We start from the raw sequence: 10,320 nt of genomic DNA, 5'->3' as shown, positions 1-10,320 counted from the left end.
GCATGGCGGTGGTCTCTGTCTGTCATGCCTCAGGGCTAATGGGAAAGAATGGCAGGAATCTGCAACTGATAATGCCATGCTTGGAGATGTTCGTCAGCAGATTATCTCCTATATCCTTCCCCTCCCTCGGGCTCCTCATTTTCTCCCGCTTGATCTCGTCTCTGCAGTTTGCTGCCCCCCGTGCTCTTTCCTTTGCCTCTACATATTTGCATCTTGCACTCACACCTTCTCCTTCTTTCTTAATTTCCTTTTGTTGTTTTACATAATTGGTCTGTCCCTGAGATCTGTATGTGTTCATAATGGACCTATTTTCTGTTTCTCTTCACTCTTTCTTCAGATGGGGTCCAGAGTCTCCCCACCCAGGCACGACCAAACCGTCCAGCCTTCGCAGTTCACGCCTCTCTAGCTGCTGTCAGTTGCTCAGTAGGCAGTGTAGATCCTGTGTAGCAATCAGCAGCTACATCTGGCTACTGGGTCTCTGACAGTTCTGCCTACTTCCCAGTCAAGCTTGCTCGTTCCTCTTCCTATTGGCTAAGTGACACATTCCAGTCCCCGCATTGGCTGCGATGTCAGGGGGGCTCCATCCTGTGACCCCACAGACAGGATGTTCTCTGTGTCACAACTCCACAAGGGCCCCTTGTCAAGGCTTTTTTGTGTTGTTTTTTTTTTTCTTCACTCCTTCCTCCTCTGTCATTCTTCTTTAAATTCTCACTCATTTTGCCTTCTCTCCTTGGCCTCTGCGAGATTCTCTTAATATGAAATGTCCTTGGTTGTAAATATTAAAGTTCCGTGAAAGAAATTTAAAGGAGCGTATTTTTCCAAAGGAAAAGCGGCAACGTGTATTTGAAAAGCCCTCGGAGAGACCTTTGCTTTCGTCCTGAACCTGGCATACAATGTAGATTTCTGTGTGGTTCAATTCTACAGCTACATTGTCTGCTGGGTTTCTGGCAAGCAATATAAGCAGCTCTTATATAATCCCTCGGGCGCTCGAAAAGGTAAGCATTCATCTGTTCTGTCAATGTGGCTCAAATGCCTGACCCTGACAATTCAATAAAGAGAAAATATTTCACATTAATACTGCTGAGTGACTGTCATTCGTCAAGCTGAAAATCACATTTGAAGAAAGAAAGAAATCTCCAAATCTACTAAATCTAAATTGATTCAGTGTTGCTTTTGTGTCCCAGGAGTTAACCCCAAGCAAGAGATGCCAGGAATATTCTAGTAACTCAGCACAAAGCTGGGCTGTTGTCTGTCAGGAGCTTGTCAGGCTGCTGTCAGACCGGCTCCTTATTAGTGGGGCAGCACTGTCTCCCTTGCAGCCAACACACACACACAGTACAAAAAAAGCACACACCCGCACACACACCTGGGATTATACCAAAACTTCACACAGTGCTTTCAGAAGACATCCCTACCTGTGAAAGTCTGCAAACCCCAAAAGCAACTTCTACATCCCAAAGTATGTTTTTACTTCACAAACGATTTTAATTTGAAAAAAACAAAACCAGAAGAAATGCAGTCAAACTGTAATTTGACAAATTCTGCTGGCAACTTCTCCTTTCCACACACACTAACCAGACTGATACCTACATGAATAAAGCAGCATGTTACGGCACCGAGCCTTGCAAGAAACTGAAAAAAAAGGGACGGGAGGGGGGCACGATTCTACTTTTAATGCGTGTGTTCAGCAGGGATTCGGCAGCAGCGTCTTTGTCCTGTTGCAGCCCTCCAGCAACGCTCCGGCAATACAGTTGAAAATATAATAAGTCTCCACAGCTAAGAAAAGACACCGAGGCAAAGCTCCCTCGCAACAGCGGGTCTTTTGAATAACAGTGTTATTTCTTTTATAATCAAATCAAAGACAAATATAGAGTGAAGGTTTTGTGCCTTACCTTTTCCACAGCTCCAAGGTTCATGTAGAGCTGATATGAGTGAGGCTGAAATGATTCGCTTCATTAAGCAACCGAGGGAAAAAAGTTCAGTCATTTATCAATTTTGTTTGTTTTTTTGCTAATCGAATATGACTCTGGGCTTTGGTGAGGGATATTCTACATGAGCTGCACTGACAGTGACCATGAGCGTATGTGCCTCCTTCCTCTCCGTGTATGTTTTCAGCTGTCATTCGAACAAATCAATAATTAATAAATTCTACAGACAAAATTATTTGTTGAGTGTAAAATTACCTACACTAGATCCTCCTATCGCTGCAAGTTTAAAAAAAAAAAGAGGTAGCTGAGTGATGCTGTTTCATTTATACCAAACTAACACATGAGCTGCAATACATAATACAGGATAAGAACCTCTCCAGCTGAGTCTGGCATATTTCACTAATCAAAACCCTGTCCCCGTGCAACAGGACACAAAGATTTATTTGCTGCTTGTAAATAACGCTCCCACCATCTATGATTTTACATGAAAGCAGCGCTCGCATCTTTTGGGGAAACAACAATCAGCAAATTCTGCGCTCAAAAGACTGTTTGAAAGGTATTGTACTGATCTGACTGTACATGCTGTACAATAGATTTTTCAGTGTACACACAGGCGGGCATGTCAGCATTGTGTTAAAAGGGAAAACGTGAAGGAACTCTTTATGTAAAAGCCTTTCAGTGGTAATGGTTTAAAGAAGTGAATCGGTGCCATTCATGTGTCAGCTTGAACAGATTTGCATAAAGTCTGTGCAAGTAAACAAAGGAGTTGAGAAAATGGTGATTATATATTCGTGTGGAAAATTACATTTTTCAGACAGGGATTGTTATGAAATAGAAGCCGAGCTGACAGTTGATGAAACAAGCGTGCTAATGCAAAAGATATGACCTCATAAATGTGGCCTTATAGGACAGAAAAAACGTAACACCTGGAACCCCTTCGGGTGTAATTATAATGGATTTGCATTTACATCCCCCACACTGAATCACTCGTCTCATTTCCATCATCAATACAGGTCTTGTCAGTCTCTCGCTACTCAAGCCCTCAAGTTCAACTTTACCAACTCTGTTTTTGTGACAGCGAGCTGAGCGACTCCATCGGGACCCACTATGAGAATCCCAACAATGCAAGTGGTTGCTAATGGCCTGTAATGGGAGGGGTGCGTGGGCGGTTTATTGTTGCTTTGATAAGCTGTCGATGACGTGCGTGGTGTGAGAACAGTCAGAATGCAAAACAACAGAATGCTGAGAAAAAAATGACTGATGATGATGGCGATAAGGGGAGGGGGAAAAAATCTGTGGGAAAATGAAAGAGAGATGAGGCCATCTGTCGTCCTCCATCGCACATTTAAACACTTTCAAGGAGGACAGGGTAAAAGGTGAAGGTGCTGTTATCTGAAGGTGGCATCAGTGATGTAATCGTCCCATGTCCCAGAGCTAAACTCCCTCTCTTGTTTGCGTCACTGCTGACCTCTACAGTAGGGCTTTCCCCATCAGTAAGCCTCCAGAGGGGGATTTACATGACATGGTTTACAGTGGTCACAAGATGTTTATGGTTTCATAAGATACAGTTAACTGGCTTTTCTCTTGAACAACAGTCATTAAATTGTTTAAATCAATATGTTTAGATGCAAAATCATCTTTTTATCGTGGGTTCAATACCTGACAATATAAAACCTCTTGAGGTTACTCAAGTTGTTGTGATTTGCCGCCATATAAATAAAACTGAATTGAATTGAACTGATATGAACTGAAGTGAAAAAACACTTCACACACAAAAACACACCAAAGTAAGAGAGTATGTGTATTCTTAGTGTTTTGAAGGGTACGCCCCTAATAGAGTGCTGTAGGCCAACTCACAAGTTAGCATTGCCCTGAGATCCCTCAACAAAAACCTGATGTGATATTTCAAAAATGCTTTTTTCACTAAGTCTGCAAAAAATAAGTCTACAGCATACATGTTAATCTTTAGAAACTGATGTATTTTTGAATTCTGAAGTGTAAATGCAACTGCCAAAGCTAAATTAATGTTGTGCCATAAACAAACAACACCATGGTCATAGTTTTTTAGCGTCACCACCACAAAACTTTGGACCATGGTTTTTAGCAAATGCCTTGTCTGAGACATGGAAAAACTACAAAATTTAGAAGTGAAGTATTTATCGATATTTTTATACGCTGTAGAAAAGAAAGCAAACATGCTTAAAACTTGTGCTAATCACAGACCTTATTGCAGACATCTAATGAACACCCATTCAAAAAAAGAAACACTGAGACAAGTGAACTGGTGGTGCAAAATGCTACATCATTTCTGGGTTTTAGGACTCATTGCTGCAGCATTCTAGATAAAACAACAGTCAATAAGAAGAGTCTCGATTGGTTGGTTTGTACCAGGAAAGTCAGTCAGTTATGGACAAACGTTATCACTTACAAATGTCCCTGCAGCCAATAGATAGTAATAACATATGTTATGAAGAACAGTTCATTTTAGGGTTTCAAAGGAGCTTCTTATTACAAAAATGTACTCCTTAATGTTTATTGTGTAACAGTTATGGGATCTTCACTAACAAAAAGTTTATATCTACCACCTGACTTTCCTGTACTGTTGTTTTGTTGAATGGACACCATGTCACAGTGGCACAGTTTGGTTCTTTGTTATGTACAATGAATGAAACACCTGTTGACATTGTGCATGTGAGTTTCACTTCAATTAAAAAAAAACAGTCCCCTAAAGAGAGTTGAAGTGAAAATAAAACTTCTGGATTCTGTTCCAGAAGTGAGAAAACTTCATTCAAAATGCCACTGACAGGATTAACAATGCAAATGGAACAGAGCCTTTCTGAGCACTACGTCACGAAAATCACTGTATGTGTTTGAAAAAAGTTCTTATATTGTTTAGTAACCAAGCATCATTTTCTATAAGCCACAGACATTCACAGAGTCGATTTTGAGGTTTGACAAAGAAGAGTCTGTAGTTAATTCAGACTAACTGGGAAAACAGGGGTCTGAACACTCTTAGCAGAGATTATCCAGTTATGAGTTTAAAGAATATAAATGAATTCAAGCTGAAGTTCTTAAAGGAGGTCTTGTTCTTTTCTTTTTTCTACTCACAAAGATATTGTTTTATTTAAGATGACAAAGGTTTCATTACCTTAGAGAGAAAGCCTTTTAGTGGATGTGAATATGTACAGTACATGATTTATTTATTTTTCCAGAAAGACTGATGACAGAAATTCAGAAGCTCGTGGAATAGAGCTTACCCAGGAATTGGCAGCTAGTAGCTGGAAATGGGTTTCACATTCAAAAGTTTATTTTGTTATTTATGATCAAGGTGAATGGCTATGATCCAGGAAACTGGAAAGATAAGAGGAAGCAGAAGAAGAACTAAAGCAAATTGTTCTATAAGTGGATTTTTGTCAGATAGAGGTGACAGTTTGAGATATAAACTCATAACCTCATGCACATCCCTGGAAAAGCGCTGTCCCTGCACTGAACTTTAGAGACGGAGGTAATTCTAGAAACACTTCTCGTATATTTAGGAGGTCAATTTCCTTCGAACATGCATTCCAGCAAAGTCATTTCCAGTGCCGCAGAGTCTTATTCGGGCTCTCTTTATTTTATTGTAATGTAATTATAAGCAAGGTTAAAAGATTAAAAAACCTAAATTTCCTTTCCTGTTTTACTGTCTATAATAAATCAACACTCCACTTGAACTGTGTCACAGTGGCTGGCAGAGGTAGGACCCAAACGCAGGACGCGCAAAAATGAGGATTAAACTGAAAGCTGGTTTAATAAAGCTAAAATGAAATGCAAAATAACATGAATGACAAAACTAGGAAAGTCAAACCTTTGACACAGTGAGGAACACAGACTGCAAGGGAGGAGGACTAAACCACGGGGGCGAAGGCAACAGGGAACAGAGGGAAACTGAGGAGATAAATACACACAAGGGGTAATGAGAGAACGGTCCACAGGTGGAAACACAGATGACACTAATCTAGGCAAATGAGATAAAGGAAGCAAAAGTGAATATGTTACACACGAGGCAGGAAACTATCAAAGTAAAACAGGAAGTAAGATAACTGCGGAGACAAAGACTAAAACACACAGGCTTTGCACTAGGGAGAAACAGACATGGGGACAAGACAGACTGGGGAGACAAAGAAATGAAACCGAGAGAACAGAGAAACTAGGAATAAAGAACACAAACAAATGACTGAGACTCAATCACAAAAGTCATGGTAACCTAGAAAATAGCATTCAGCAACCAGACATTATTATCTCCTCCTTTCAAGTCCAGACAAAAACTCAAAACCACGACAGAGCTGAATTTTTGTAAATGTTACAGTATCAGGAGGCACTTCAGTTCACCACCTGTCAGTAGAACAGAGTTACTTCTTAGTATGTCTGGTAGAGGGTCTGTAAAATTGCTTATTATCCAATTATCCAATTGGTTTTATAAAGATATTCAATAAAAATACAGAAAAACATGTAGAAAAATTAACACTTTGCATTCCATTTGAGCATCTATAGGACACAGAGCTTCTGGACTTTTACTCAAGCTTTCCTGACTTAAGTAAAATATTAAATGACAGCCTTAATGAAGAATGAAGAAATGAATGCCTTAATGAAGAAACACGCAAAATGACCACATAATCAAAGTAAGTGGCTATGTCCTCATTGCCAGTTAAAGTTGCTAGTTAATCAGATTCAGATTCAGAAGAACCTAAACTGGCTCCTTAACATATAGCTGCAGTGGTCATACACTGAGCTCTCACAGAGGTCCTCACCCAGTATTCAAGGGTCTGTCCAATAATTAGTAAATAATTAATTGGAGCAGTTCATCTTTGTTTTTTCCTAAAACAAGCAACACATTTTTCAACAAAGCACACATATTTCTAAAATTATTCATAAAACATGCGTCTGTGAAAGAGGTTATTATAAAAGAATTTGCAAACACAGAAAAGGCATGTGAACAAGGACAGAATCTCATTATCCTTCACAGCTATTCAAGAAAAAAATTCTCTGCTTGTTTCAGTCGACGGTCAATTAACAACAAAAGGGAAAAATACACCAAAATACACGGGAAACATAAACTAGTTATAAATGATGGACTGCCACTTCTGAAAAAGTGAAGCTAGGTATCAGGACATTTGATCTGTGACCCAATTAAACACCTTTCATGATCTCGATCATTAGATTCAGTCATATGGAAGACGCGTGTATTCATTTTGTAATTTATGGTTCCCATCGGAACCAAAAAGATGATGAAACAGAGTATGCTTTTCACCATCATTTGTGCAAATGAATTGTATATGAATAACATGAATTTCAAATAACATGTGCTTTCTGAGAGGGTTATAGTAATTGGCAGCCTCGGAGTCATATGGATGGTTTCAGTAAAGGTAACAGTTTATGTGATATAATCCTGAACACCAAAAAAAACAAATGTGACAAGAAAATAGCTTGATGTACAGACAAAAATGGAGGCTTAAAGTCAAATATGAAAATAACTCATGGTCTGCCACATCTGCATCTAAATACCTATCTTACATACACTTAGACAACCACTACAACAGGTCAGTGTCTTTGATTGTGTTTCCTAATGACGCACACTGAATCATGACATTTACGTAAAACCTTAACCAAACCTGTGACTAACCATCACTTGCAATATGATAGTCCAGGTCATGGGCTGACGAGACCAGTAATTACAGCAGCGTAACGTAGGCTTTACATAATGTGCCATTCGCTACTTTGGTTTGACCACAGCTCACCAGAATTTCAAAAGGTGGGTGAGTAAGGCAAACAACTACATGTTCCCCGCTCTGTTATCAAATATCAAACTTGGTGAGTCAGGCTGATGAGAATCCTACCACTGAGTCTGGCGTGAAAGCATCTCAGCAGACTTAACCCAGACACAGGACACAGAACAGCCGCATCTTCACACACAAAAAATCTGCACACAAAATCATACAAGTAGCTGTTGTATTGCTGCTGTCTTGTTATCCCTAATAGAAGATCTTATGTTTGCACTTCTTTATATTAAAGACCATCAAGAAGCTTGATGAATGATATTTTCTTCTGTTCTGACTGCATATTTTTGAAAGGGCATAAAGCTGGAAAGTTGTGTGAAGAATCCTCCACTCTGATTTGTGTGCCAACGTGAATGCTAGAGAAAAAAATCTGGAAATCCTGTCTTTATGACATTATTACTACTTTGCAGTGTGTATAAAAATATCCACATCACTTGCAGTTTTACAAAGCAATTATAAAATAGAAATATACTGTAGTCAGTCAGCAACATATAGGATTTCAGGGCTGTCATCTCTCCTGTACATTATGGGATCCTCCAGAAATAAAGTGTGGCATGAATAAGGCACGGCGGGTCCAGGGATCAGTGTTCTGAGCCATTTTATTTAATATTTGCATCACACCACACACCATAATCCAACACACACCTGAGTCCCCATGTTTTAACCTGGCGGGCGTGATTGCGGATGCCGTGTAGGTGCGTCTGCCCTCCCTGCACGCCACCGCAGACCACGCCCCACCACTTAAAGTAAAAAAAATTACTCAATGAATACACTACATTAATTATTTCAGATTGTTCTGCTAGTACTGCACGATGAGGGTATCTTCGAAACTAAGCCTAAATGTGCTTTTGATCCATGAGGAAGACAAATGGGGCTGATTTTTGTACTCTTAGCATATCATAGTTTGCACAGTAAAACTCCAACTTTTGATTGTGACTCTTGGAATGGTTGAAAATTTAATTTAGTTGCAGTTTTGAAACAGGTGTCACAGTCTTCACCAGACTGTGTGGGAGTGAGAAGGAGGACCCAAATGCAGAACACAAGACAAGAAGGAACTACGTTTAAACAAAAAGTGAGTCGTTTGAATTGTACATTATCTTCAAAATATAACGAAAGAGATCAAAACCAACTGAAAGCGCTGGGTCACAGACCCAGCCCCTGACAACAGCTTTCATTTCATGTCCAAATCTCTCTATTTAAGATGCTATGAGGGCTCAACAATGCTTCTAAAATAAGGTGACTTAAAAAGCATCAAATTTAAACCCACTTCTATGTACTTTCATGAGCTGTACCTGTAATTTATTGCTTCACTTTTTTCTTAAAATAGTTTAAAATGGTACATTTTCATTTTCTCTGTTTAAAGATTTGGTGTTGTATTGTGAATAAAATATGGATTTCTAAGATTTGCATATTGTTGCATTCTGATTTTATTTACATTTTGCACTGTGTTCCAGCTTTTTCAGAATTGGGGTTGTATATCATATTTCATAGAAAACGCCACACTTTTGAAGAGAAAAAGCCTCGACTGAACCAAAGACAGAAAATCTGGAAACTTTATAGGACTTTATATTGTACAGTTTTCCTCTTCCAGGGCAACTGTGTATATAGAAATGTGGAATGAGTGTGTTTTGTATATAAAACAACAGAATATAGAATTTTTCTTCACTTGAAATTAAAATTGCTCCAGGGAAAAAGTTACTTACTCTGGTTCTGGTTCTACTGTACCTCTGATTCACACGTCGTGCCTCAAACCAACCAATCATCATTTCTCATGACTCATGTGTCAACCTAATCCCTTAAAGACAACTCAGTTGGAGTTACTGCAGGGAAGGGCATAACTTCATAGAATTCCTGTTTAGCCTTTTCAAAGTAAAAGCCTCCTAGAGCATCACACATGTAGTCATGTCATTTTACTATCTTGTCTGTGGTTCAGACCTCTGTGCCCTCATAGCTGGTTACTACTATACAAAGAGCCATTGGAAAAAGAGAAAATATGCAGTGAGTGGCAGTTTTCTGGCTAAAAATCCCTTGTTGATGGCAGCGGTCAGAGAAGAATGGCCAGACTCCTTCAAGCTGATAGGAAGGCAACAGGCAACAGTAACTCAAATTATTTTTTACAAGTAAGGTACTCAGAAGGCCATCTCTGAATGCACAACACACTGAACTTTGAAGCAGATGGGCTACAGTAGCTAGATACCACAGGTAAAGGCTAATGCCACTACAGGGCAAGAATAGGAAACGGAGGCTAAGTCAGTCATGTGTTTAGTTATTGCATTAGCTGTGGTTCACTGAAGTCTTCTTAAAGATTGGAGTCCCTTCATCAGTCTTCATCATGCAGGTGACTCAACGGCAAACACAGTAGCCTCAGTAGGTGACCTTTAGGTGTTTGTGGGTGTGACAAGTCACAGGTGGAGAGTCAGTGAATAACATTCTGTCAGAAGCCTTTATATCTCTCGCATCAAATCCCTAAGGAAATGTGTGGTAGCATTCTGGTTAGTTTTCATCTTGCAGGAAACCCTGACCTTGCAAATCATGCGGCACACTCCCTGTCATGTCAGACAGATGGACAGGCAGGCAGC

The 10,320-nt window shown here is 39.6% G+C and overlaps 1 long non-coding RNA gene across 5 annotated transcripts in view; it reads left to right on the top strand.

Moving 5' to 3' along the window:
* LOC146500260 (uncharacterized) overlaps positions 1–8,290 on the top strand; it is a 32,232-nt gene extending 23,942 nt beyond the window's left edge. For all 5 annotated transcript variants that reach the window (XR_014869853.1, XR_014869855.1, XR_014869854.1 and 2 more), the window contains one exon: positions 338–8,290. This is a non-coding gene — a long non-coding RNA (uncharacterized LOC146500260). The remainder of the gene's footprint in view (positions 1–337) is intronic.
* The last annotated feature ends 2,030 nt before the right edge of the window (positions 8,291–10,320 follow it).

Source organism: Neolamprologus multifasciatus, chromosome 16 (assembly GCF_963576455.1).
Source record: "Neolamprologus multifasciatus chromosome 16, fNeoMul1.2, whole genome shotgun sequence".
NCBI lineage: Eukaryota > Metazoa > Chordata > Actinopteri > Cichliformes > Cichlidae > Neolamprologus > Neolamprologus multifasciatus.
Note: the sequence above shows the minus strand (reverse complement) of the source record. Positions and strands in the feature narration are given on the sequence as shown.